Source organism: Sceloporus undulatus, chromosome 1, assembly GCF_019175285.1.
Source record: "Sceloporus undulatus isolate JIND9_A2432 ecotype Alabama chromosome 1, SceUnd_v1.1, whole genome shotgun sequence".
Taxonomy (NCBI): Eukaryota; Metazoa; Chordata; class Lepidosauria; order Squamata; family Phrynosomatidae; genus Sceloporus; species Sceloporus undulatus.
In genome coordinates this window covers 60,047,766-60,058,674 of record NC_056522.1, presented here as the reverse complement: position 1 = coordinate 60,058,674, position 10,909 = coordinate 60,047,766, and positions in this window count along the sequence as shown.

The window sequence follows — 10,909 nt, the reverse complement described above, 5'->3', positions numbered from 1 at the left end:
TTAAAAGCCCCATGTGGTAATTTCCTAAAACATTTCCCTTGTGGCTTCCATTATAGCAGTTGTAGAAGAACTGGCCTCTTTCCTTGGCTGTATCAGTCCTAAGTTGGAGATGGTCTTCCTCTCCTTTTCTGAGGACTTTATCACACAAAGGATGGGACGTCATTGTCTCATCCCTATCCTGTGCTTCTCATGCAATCATGACAAGTACTTTCACACTAGATCACATTTATCCAGGCATTATCCCAGAAAGTACGAGTGAAAGTGATCATGTGAAAGCCATTCTCACTACATCACTCTGATCTCATGAATAAAGTGGAATTGTTCTGTGAATGAAATAGAATTTCTCCCTCATTTCCCATAATTTGGTATTATCGGAACATCCCATTCATACAATTCCACTTCACTGACAGTGAGAGGAGAGAGGGGGCAGAGTTGGGGCATCACGTCTACATGATGCACACCCTGACTCCACCCCCAGGGCACTGTGATGCCATGCACTGCTCCAAATGGCACCCAGCATCATGGGACTCCTCTGGCGCTGCGTCCGCACAACAGCACCAAAGGAGCACCATATAGGTGGATATAATCAGCTACACCACAAAGGTTTTAATCATATTTGTCCAGGTTTAGAAGCAACAAAAGATATAAAACAGACATAAAGAACACTTGGTTCAATACTTCCCAACGCATTCATAGATCTTAATGTGTGAAGAGAAACCTTTGCCTATATTCACAGAGAGTCCAAAGAGTCATCCAACATATAGGACCCCTATACGTGGTTCCAAAAGTGGTGACATAGTTTGAGAGCTGGAACAGATCCCGTAGCAGCAACTGGGTTGTATTGCAATGATTACTCCAGCCATAAGATGGCAGCAAGAGCTCTTGATACTATTTGAGAACACTGCAGTATCTTGTTGCAGTAGGGTTCAACAACTGCAGAGCATTGCAGTAAGGACTCCCACTCAGAAGTAAAATTGGAAATCAGCCATGGTGGATGGAGTGTGCTGCACTGAGGCATCCCAACCTACAGGTGGAGTTCTTGGACCCTTTTGGTCTCTGTTCTACTTACCAATAGGTATCACCCCTAGTACTGATTTTAGCCCAGGGGCAGAGTCTCTTATTAGTTCTTTCCCTATCAATAGTGATTTAGTAAAGGATTGCTGTAGCTGGCACTTCCCTACTAAGAAGAATAGTTCATTTCTTCACAGAAGTGGTAGTAGCAGTAGTTGTTATCATACTCATTCTCCTCTCCAGGGGAATATGGCAGGGAAAGGTCTAAAAGTTCCTTTTCTCAGCCACTCCAACTCTCTTGCAATCTCTTCTAACTCAGTTGTATGATTCCTCTTTTCTCAGGGTCAATGTGTTTATGGTAAGCAGGAGTGCACCATCTCTTGTTAAATGTGTCTGACAATTGATTCCTTAACATATTCCAGTAATTATAGTGAAAGGTGGCAGCTAGTGTCTCCCATATCACTGGGGCAATAAATTCACAGTCTCATTGACCTTGGGATCCACCAGCTGCTGCTAACAGTAAAATTATTGTACCTGTATGGCTCTATCCAATAGACAAGGGAGACTAAGGTGATAGGAATTTCCTTTCTCTTACATCTGCATTGTCCCTTTCCACCATTTAGTGAAATACATTCCTTTACACAGGTGTTAAATATGAGGAGCTTCTCACAAAAAGGGGAAGGCAACCCTAATTCAAAATTGACATGGGTGAATGCTGAGGAATCCAAAATCAGAATCAAGTATCCTATACCTGTCTCCACTAAGTCTCCATGATTCCCCATTTTCTCTTTAGCATGGGATATTTAGTTTATAAAAAAACCTTGAGGACAATATGAAAAAAATGGTTGGTTACGGTAAGATTTTGTTTGCCAAAAAGTGGCTTCTCCTTATTGAATAGATTAATGGCCACTTGCAAAAACTCTCACCCCTTTCCTAGCATCAGGGTTTGTGGAAAGGTATTCTGTATGATGTTTAGATATCCTCATTAATTATAAGGTTATCCTCTTTAATGGTAAGGTACACTGTTTTAATAAATGTATTGATTGGTAATTTGTTATCTTATTAGTTATGTTACTATTTATTTATTGAAATTAATATATAAAAAGTTATTTAAAAAAAAAAAGATTCAAGGTCCTGCATCATCAATGTAACTGCAATAATGGAGCCTTGTCATAATAGTTATACCTGATGATGCCAAAGCACCACCACCCATCTATGTTTGCAGCCTGGCAGTGCTCCAACTGAAGTATATGGTACTAAAGATCCAGGCACTGGAAAATTATATCTACAGCACTCTACCAGTCACTGGCTGACTTGAGAATAAACAGCTGGAGAGATTGCTTGAGATCCAGTGACACGTTTGTCTGGGAGAAGTCTGTAGACATCATTTCTAGTGCCCTAATCTTCAGTGCCTTGGAAATACTTTGCTCAAAGTGCTGTCAGTCTTCAAAGGTAGCTTGGGAGGCATCACATTTGGTCATTCATGGCCATAAGCATGAATCCCCAACAGATATGATAAATCCAGCACATGATCTTGTAACAGCTGAAAAGGATGCCAGACTAGCTTTTTAAGCGTTCATCCTTAAAACACTTAGGCCTGGGTGGATAAGCCTAGTGGATTTTGTTTCTCCCACAACCAAATATCTTTAATCTCAGTTTAGTTGACCTGAATCAGCCTGGCTCTTGCATCCTTTAATGCAGAGGTTTTCAAATTATTTTCCCATGGGTCCCCCTTTATTACATGTGGATGTCACACACACACTTCTTGAAGTAGTAAATGAATAAAAATATTTTTTGTTTAGTATGAATATTTTTATTTGTGCATTTATCTATATTCATATTTTAACATTTTATAGGGAAATAGCATAGCTCAAATTAAAACAGTTTTATTTCAATAAATTCAATCGCCATCTCAACACAATCTTTATACTTGACATGTGCTGCTTGTGTTTGTTTCTGAGTGCAAAGTTGAATAAAATGAAGAGTAATATTAGAAGGAGAAAACGATAGCATTCCCACACTCTCTGCAAACCTTGCAGAACGAGCATAGGCTTTGCCAGGCTTGCAAAGTGTCAGAGTATATACAATGCTGGAACAGAATTTCACAGGATAGAATATGACTCCTAGCTGAAGATACTGGATGATGCAACACATGAAAAAGGTGCATCATGGTGACTGACATGGAGGGTCATCATCATATCATATAGAGGATACGCACAGGATGACAGAGCATGCATGATGCAAGAGGCTGATGCAAGAGGACTATTGCAGACACATATGTGAGAAGATCATGCCTTGGACTAAGTGTATAAATATTGGTGTGGCCTACCTTCAGTGTGGGTTTGCTGATGTTAGTGCAAGGGTAGGCAACCTTTTTGAGCCGGGGGCCGGGTTGCTGTCCCTCAGACAACTGGGGGGCCGAAGCCAAAAAGAAATAATTAAATAATTAAATAATATAGGACATTTTCAAATGTAGGACATTTTTAAAAATGGAGGACATGCAAAAAATTTGATGATTTTTAAAAAATGTTAATATAAATGCATCATCAAAATGGAGGACATTTGGGCCTCAGAAGCTGGCTGGTATCAATATCACCACCGCCACCATCATCATCACTATCATTGTTAAAGCAGACCTTTTAGCATTAAAAGCTCCAAAAATACACAGAAAGCACACTTTGGAAAGTCACACTGTCTCACCTTCAGAAAGAGTGAGTGCATGCCTCAGAAACTGACTGATATCATCATCATCATCACCACCACCATCACCACTATCATTGTTACAGCCGACCTTTTAGTATTAAATGTCAGGGATGATGGGAGTTGTAGCTCTTCACCTCTGGCTCGAACTCACCACCTTGTTACGCACCGGCGCTGACCAGTTTTGGCCAGTGGTTAAAGCATTGCTCAAAAGCAGCAGAGTTACAGAGAATAGGCTGAAGACCCTGACAAACTCTCCAAGCCTTCTCACTCTTGCTTCCACAGAAGTCTTCACCCTTCTTCAGGATCCAGCTGGCTCTTGTAGCTTCACCCAAGACACCAGACAACTCAGTAGTCTTATATAAAAGATCTACTTTATTCTACTATATACAGCTCCAAAACTATCCAACACAACTCCTCACTACTACCCACAAAATACATTGGGATTCATAGCCATTCTTATAGTCAATGCAAGATACCACCCACTCTTGTCTGTTTCCACCCAGTGGGCGTGTACAACCATTTTCATTGGATCTCTTGGTTCATCCCATAATTAATGATTTCATCATCTCACCTTGACCACTTTAACAATTCTCAGTTTATTCACTTTACATTTCTGTCCTTGGCATTTAGGACTTGTTAATTATATTACCTTCTACACCTGTGTGGCTTCTAATTGCTTTTGCTGAGTCACCCTGACTCTTACATACATGTTTTATTTCAGTCACTGTATATCCCATGTTGCTTTTTCCTTAACATTAAATGCACTGAAAATACACAGAAATGCACTTTGGAAAGTCACACTCATCAAATGGAATGGAAATCCTCCTCCTCCTCCTCCTCTTCTGCTTCCTCCTCCTCCTCTTCTTCCTCCTTCCTCCCTCCTCCTCCTCTTCCTCCCTCCTCCTCCTTCTCTTCCTCCCTCCCTCCTCTTCCTCCTTCCTTCCTTCTTCCCTCCTCCTCCTCTTCCTCCTTCCTCCTCCTCCCTCGCCCCCTTCCTTCCCTGCCTGGAGGGAGCCAGGCAGGGCCAAGGAGCCTCGCTGCAGCGGGGCTCCTTGGCCCTGGGCGCCCGCCCGCCAGTGGAGGGAGCCAGGCAGGGCCAAGGAGATCTTGCTGCAGCGGGGCTCCTTGGCCCTGCCCACCCGCCCGCCAGCGGAAGCAGCCATGCAGGGCCAAGGAGATCTCACTGAAGCGAGGCTCCTTGGCCCTGCCTGTCCGCCAGCTGAGGGACTCTCGCGCAAGAGGCCTTTGGCTCTCGCACGAGGGGTGGAGCCTTTGACCTCTCGCGCAAGGGCACTGGGCCTTTTAACCTCTTGCGTGGCCAAAGGCCTTGCGCGAGAAACCCAGTCCTGCCGCCGATTGCTGCCGGCGCGGGGCCTTTGGAAATCGGCAGCAGGACCGGGCTCGGGCTGGTCCCAAGGTCTCGCCAGGCCGGATGTGGCCCGCGGGCCGGGGGTTGCCGACCCCTGTGTTAGTGGATGGTTGGTTGGATAGTCATTGTTGTGTGTGTAGTGCTGTAAATACTCTGTAGTAAGTTCTGTAACTAGAACTTTGGAGACCTTGAGTTATTCTTTAACATGGTTTTTTGTGTGTTTTCCGGGCTATGTGGCCATGTTCTAGAAGATTTTCTTCCTGACGTTTTGCCAACATCTGTAGCTGGCAGCTTCAGAGATGCTGGCAAAACGGCAGGAAGAAAATCTTCTAGAACATGGCCACATAGCCCGAAAAACCCACAAAAAACCATGGATGCCGGCCATGAAAGCCTTCGACTTCATATTCTTTAACACTTTGTGAAGTTATAGGTGCTGACAGCACTGCAGAGCCCAGCAGAGAAGGACCACAAGTAGTGTGCAGCTCTGACACAGAGAGAAGGGAAAGTGAGAGCTTTCGTACACTTCAAGTCTTTGGCATCCTGTAGAACAACTCTCATACACCCCACCATTTGACAACTGAGGTTTTAATGTATTTGGAGATAGGAGATGAGGAGTTGTAGGTTCTTTTGTTTCATTCTCACAGTCTCACTCAGTCCTATCATGCATCTTTCTCCTGCCTACTGTGTAAAAATATGACTTTGGTGCTGTCCATACAGAAAGAGAGGAGCAATTGGGAAAGATGAAAGGACCATGAAGTGAACAAGTGGAAGAATTTGCAGTTGCCTCATATCCTTCCACATTTACACCTAAAAGCATAAGACATGTTGTAAGCTGAGAACCATTCTTTGACTCCAGAAAACAATCTGAGCTGAGCATAGAGGTATTGACACAAAATTGGACATGTTAAGTCTTCATTATGAAATGTCAAGAAAGTACTTTCAAATAAGTAGCTCTGGTGAATTCTTCCAGAATGTTCTGGAGGTTGTAGTCCCAAAAAAAAGTAATGATACTTAGCTCTAATTCTTACTGAAAGGAATATCCTCAACCAAAATAAGAGGTGAAGTGCTCTATAATTTGGGCGCCTCGGGGGGGGGGGGGGGGGAGAAAAACAGCTTCATTTCCACAGAGCTAAAAGGGACATTTCTTCACAGCATCTCTAAATATCCTTTGAAGAAAAAAGAATTGGAGTCAATTGAGCTTGAAAGCATTTATAAAGCTCAATGGGGAAACTATCTTCACCTGGAGCTTTATTGGAATTTAGACACTTTTATTGCCTTTGATATTTCAGCCTCTTTGATAGGCATTTTTATCGTTCTGAAAGAAGAGAGGATTTCAAATTTACTTTACAAATATAGCTTTTCCCTGTAATATCAACAAGGTCAGATTAGTAGAAAGGCAGACTGTGCTCAACTATTCCTTTCCTAGCTCCCATTAATCAGGCACCTAGCACTGCTGAGTGTGCAAATTGCTTTAGGATAGTTATCCTATTCTGTGTCACACTGCAAACAGAGGGAATTGCTGGGCCATTTTACAGCCCCATTTCTCATATGGGGAACTAAGACCAACAGTGTGGCTTGCCCAAAGCCATCCTGAGGTCTTACGGTGAGCAATTATTTGAACTTGGGCCCCCTATTGACTCAGACCAACATGTTATCTGGGAAACCGAAGTAGCTGCTGTGCCTGGCTGATTACTACTACCTCAGTATTTATTGTGCTGTATCTAGAGATGAACTGGGGAGACTGAGGAATTAACTGAGTAGAAGCTGTCCCAATGATTTCTTTAGTTTTGTTTAAAATGAGAACACATCTATGAAAAGCTAGAGGGAAGGCATAAGCACCTAACTGGAAGTCAGACAAGCTGACACTTTATTTTGGGTTTTGCAGAAAGTTATTTGCAAGAAAATATAAGCCAAGCCATGCAATAATTCAGAGCCAGAACCCTTCCTCAGAGTGTGGCAGTACAGGGCAATTTAGGACTCTTCCACACTGCACAATTATAGCACTTTGATTCCACTTTAACTGCTATGGCTACATCCTGTGGAGTCCTGGGGTTTATAGTTGGGTGAGGCACATGAGCTCCCTGGCTGAAAATTTTAAATACCTCATTGATTTGTAGAAGACAGGTTTCCATTGGATGATCCATGGCAATTAAAGTAGAATCAAAGTGTTACAATTATATAGCGTAAAGGGACTTAAAAGTGTATGGTGTGGTTCTACTGGACCTTGAAAGCCTCAAAAATAGCTGTAAGAGGTCATATGCAGACCACACACCATACTTTACCCATGCCTGAGTTAGACCTTTAGACAGGATCTCTCATATTATAGCTCAAATATTTCATAACAGCAGGCCATTGCAGTAACTTGCTATTGTCCTCTTGTCTCCAAATAATGCACAATAGACCACTTTGATTTATTAAGACCTTGGAAGGTTTTCCTTATTGCTCTTTCCCTCTCCTTCACCCTACCCTCAAACAGAAGTCTTTCTTAGTAGTTCTTCCTAGTCAGCTGGCTGAAAAATATGTCCCTTGTACTAAAGGTAAATTCTAAGAAGTTGAATTCTAAAAAGTGAATTCTAAGAAGTGAAGTCGAATCTGCAATAAAGGAAATGGGAAAAAATAAATCACCAGGAACAGATGATATTCTAATTGAACTGTTACAGTACCTACAGAGAGATGCAACTTTACTGCTAACTGAAATATGCTAGCAAATCTGGAAAACAAAGCAGTGGCCAACAGTCTGGAAACATTTGATATACATACCAATCCACAAGAAAGGAGATACAAAAAACTGCAGCAACTATAGGACAATAGCACTAATCTCACATGCAAGCAAAATAATGCTCAAAATTCTGCAGCATAGACTCCAACCATACATGAAGAGAGAAATTTCAGAGGTACAAGCAGGATTCAGAAAAGGAAGGGGCACTAGAGACCACATTGCAAACATGCAATGGCTAATGGAGCACACCAAAGAATTCCAAAAAAGAGTCAGCATGTGTTTTATAGACTACAGCAAAGAATTTGATTGTATAGATCATGAAAAGCTATGGAATGCACTCAGACATGCGGGTGCCACTACATCTGATAGTCCTGATGAGGAATCTGTACCAAGGACAAGAGGCCACCATCAGAATAGAATTTGGGGAAAGAGAGTGGTTTCCAATAGGAAAAGGGGTCAGACAAGGCTTCAGCCTATCACCTTACTTGTTTAACTTATATGCTGAAAACATCATAAGAAAAGCAGAATTAGAATCAGTAAAAGGAGGAGCGAAGATAGGAGGAAGCAACATTAACAACCTAATATATGCAGATGACACCTTAATATTAGCAGAAGACATTCAGGAATTGGAATATTTAATAAGGAAGGTCAAAGATGAAAGTGCAAAGGCAGATTTGATGCTGAACATAAAGAAAACAAAAATAATGACTACAAAAGAAATACACAAATTCAGTCTAGACAACAAGGACATTGAAATAGTTAAAGAATTCCTATATCTAGGATCAAACATTAACCAGAATGGAGATTGCAGTCAAGAAAGAAGAACAAGACTAGGAATGGGAAGGGCAGCTATGAAAGAACTGGAAAAGATACTGAAGAGCAAAGACATACAATGGAGCACTAAAGTCAGAATCGTTCAGGCCATTGTATTCTCAGTTACCATGTATGGATGTGAGAGCTGGATAGTGAAGGAAGCAGACAGAAAGAAAATCAACTCATTTGAAATGTGGTGCTGGAAAAGAGTACTTAGGATACTGTAGACAGCCAAGAAAACAAAGAAATGGGTTCTTGAACAGATCAGATCAGGGCTCTCCTTGGAAGCTAGGATGATCAAGGTGAGACTATCATACTTTGGCCACATAATGAGAAAACACTAGAAAAACAATAATGCTAGGAAAGGTAGAGAGGTAGAAGAAAGAGAGGAAGACCACAGACCAGATTGATAGACTCAATCAGGAGGGTTGTGGGCAAGGGCTTGCAGGATCTGGGCAAGACATTGGAGGATAGGGATTCTTGGAGATGTCTCATCCATGGGGTTGCCATGAGTCAGAAGTGACTTGAGGGCAGCTAACAAACTAAAGTAAATGACCTCAATCCGAATTCCATACTGGAGAATATTACCATATTGCCATTGTATTTGACACTGTTTATCTTCAGAAAGACATTTTTACTCCTGTTCCCAGGGATTTCTTTTAATCAGAAAGTCAGAGCTTTTCCATACCAGTATGTTACCCTGTAGCATTCTGGGTAATAGCTTGTCTTACTTCAATAAAAATACATTTGGTCAAGGAAAACATTAGTCAGTGTGATCCAAATGCCACTGAAATGGATGTGCTCCATCTACTGGAATTAGGGCATTTTGTGCCCTACCGGGAGAAGTAGATCTGACCTTGACCAGTATTTCAGCATTGCAGACCCATAATTCTGGCTGCCGATCCTGTGCTCTTGGACTTTTCTCTCTGCCTTTACTTCCATTGCCTTAGAAAAGGTCTGCAGTGTTAATACAAATCAACACATCAGCTGAGACTTTCAAAAGGTCAAAGCATGGCAGCACAGTTTAACTCCAAGTGGTTTCTCTTTTTTAAAAAAAGAAATGGCGAAGACATAATTTGTTAGGTACCACACGTGTATTTATTATGTTTACATTGTTTAAAGGATTTCAACAATGTCTTCTGATTTTAGTTTTTAAGATGCATTCATATTTTATTCAGTAATTGAAGATAGTGAGGTATATTATGAGTGCTATTAGATGATGTGCTTTTGAATGGTTTCTGGTTTTCTCTCTTTCTGTTTTTGTACTTAACCCCTCACTGCATACTCTTGTCAAAATAACACCAACGTCTTATTTTCTCAAAATCATCAGTAGTCTTTCCTGAATCTCCTCTGAGCAACCTAGACAAAGGGTACCATAAATGCATTCTAATATGTACAATAATTTCCCATTATATTTGTGAAATTGCCCAGTAGCAGCTGTTGATTCCCATGATTTTGGAGCAAGGAATCCACTCTGCGGTTTAATCTAAAATTTAAAGGAGTCCTTCAAAGTACTGAACCTATTTTGGGGAGAGGATTCAACACCCTGGATAGCACCATCAAAGTTCATCCTAAAACCCACACATGAGAATCACCATCCCTGACTAGAACTGCCATTCCCTGGTGTTGCTGCTCAGAGTTCCAGATTCTGAAGACTCACCAACAATGAAAATAATGAGAAATGAGCTGTAAAGCCACAATTGTGGGCACCAGAATTCAAGAAGGATGTTGACAAAATGGAGGATGTCCAGAAGCAGGTGACAAAGGACTGTATCACATGGGGAAAATTAGGAGTTTAAACAGACATTAGCCCATGATAATCGTATGATCGTGGTGAAGATTTTCACACGACATCATGATTAAAGAGGACTTATCTTTAATTCACAGGATTTTATATGCACCATGTTCAATGTAGTGTATTAATATTCAAGGGGGATGGGTGGTCCTCTGGGCAACAAAAACATTATTGGAGGCTGCATGTGGCTCATGGGCTATGCTTTCCCCACTCCTGCCATGTTGAGTATGAATTGGGATAGTGACTATTGAGCCTATAAAGACCGGCACTTTATGCCAACCTGTGGGCAGAGCCAGGGCAGAGCATCCACATGTTGGATGCCCTAGCCCCGCCACCAGGTTGCCATTTTGGCATGCACCAGTCTACACAGCGTACACAATAATGGTGCCCCTCTGGTGCTGCATCCACATGATGCAGCACCAAAAGGGCATCATGAAGCTGCATCACCGCAGCTATGGCATCCCTTGAAGGCTGGATAGGGGCCACGGAGTGCAGCTGC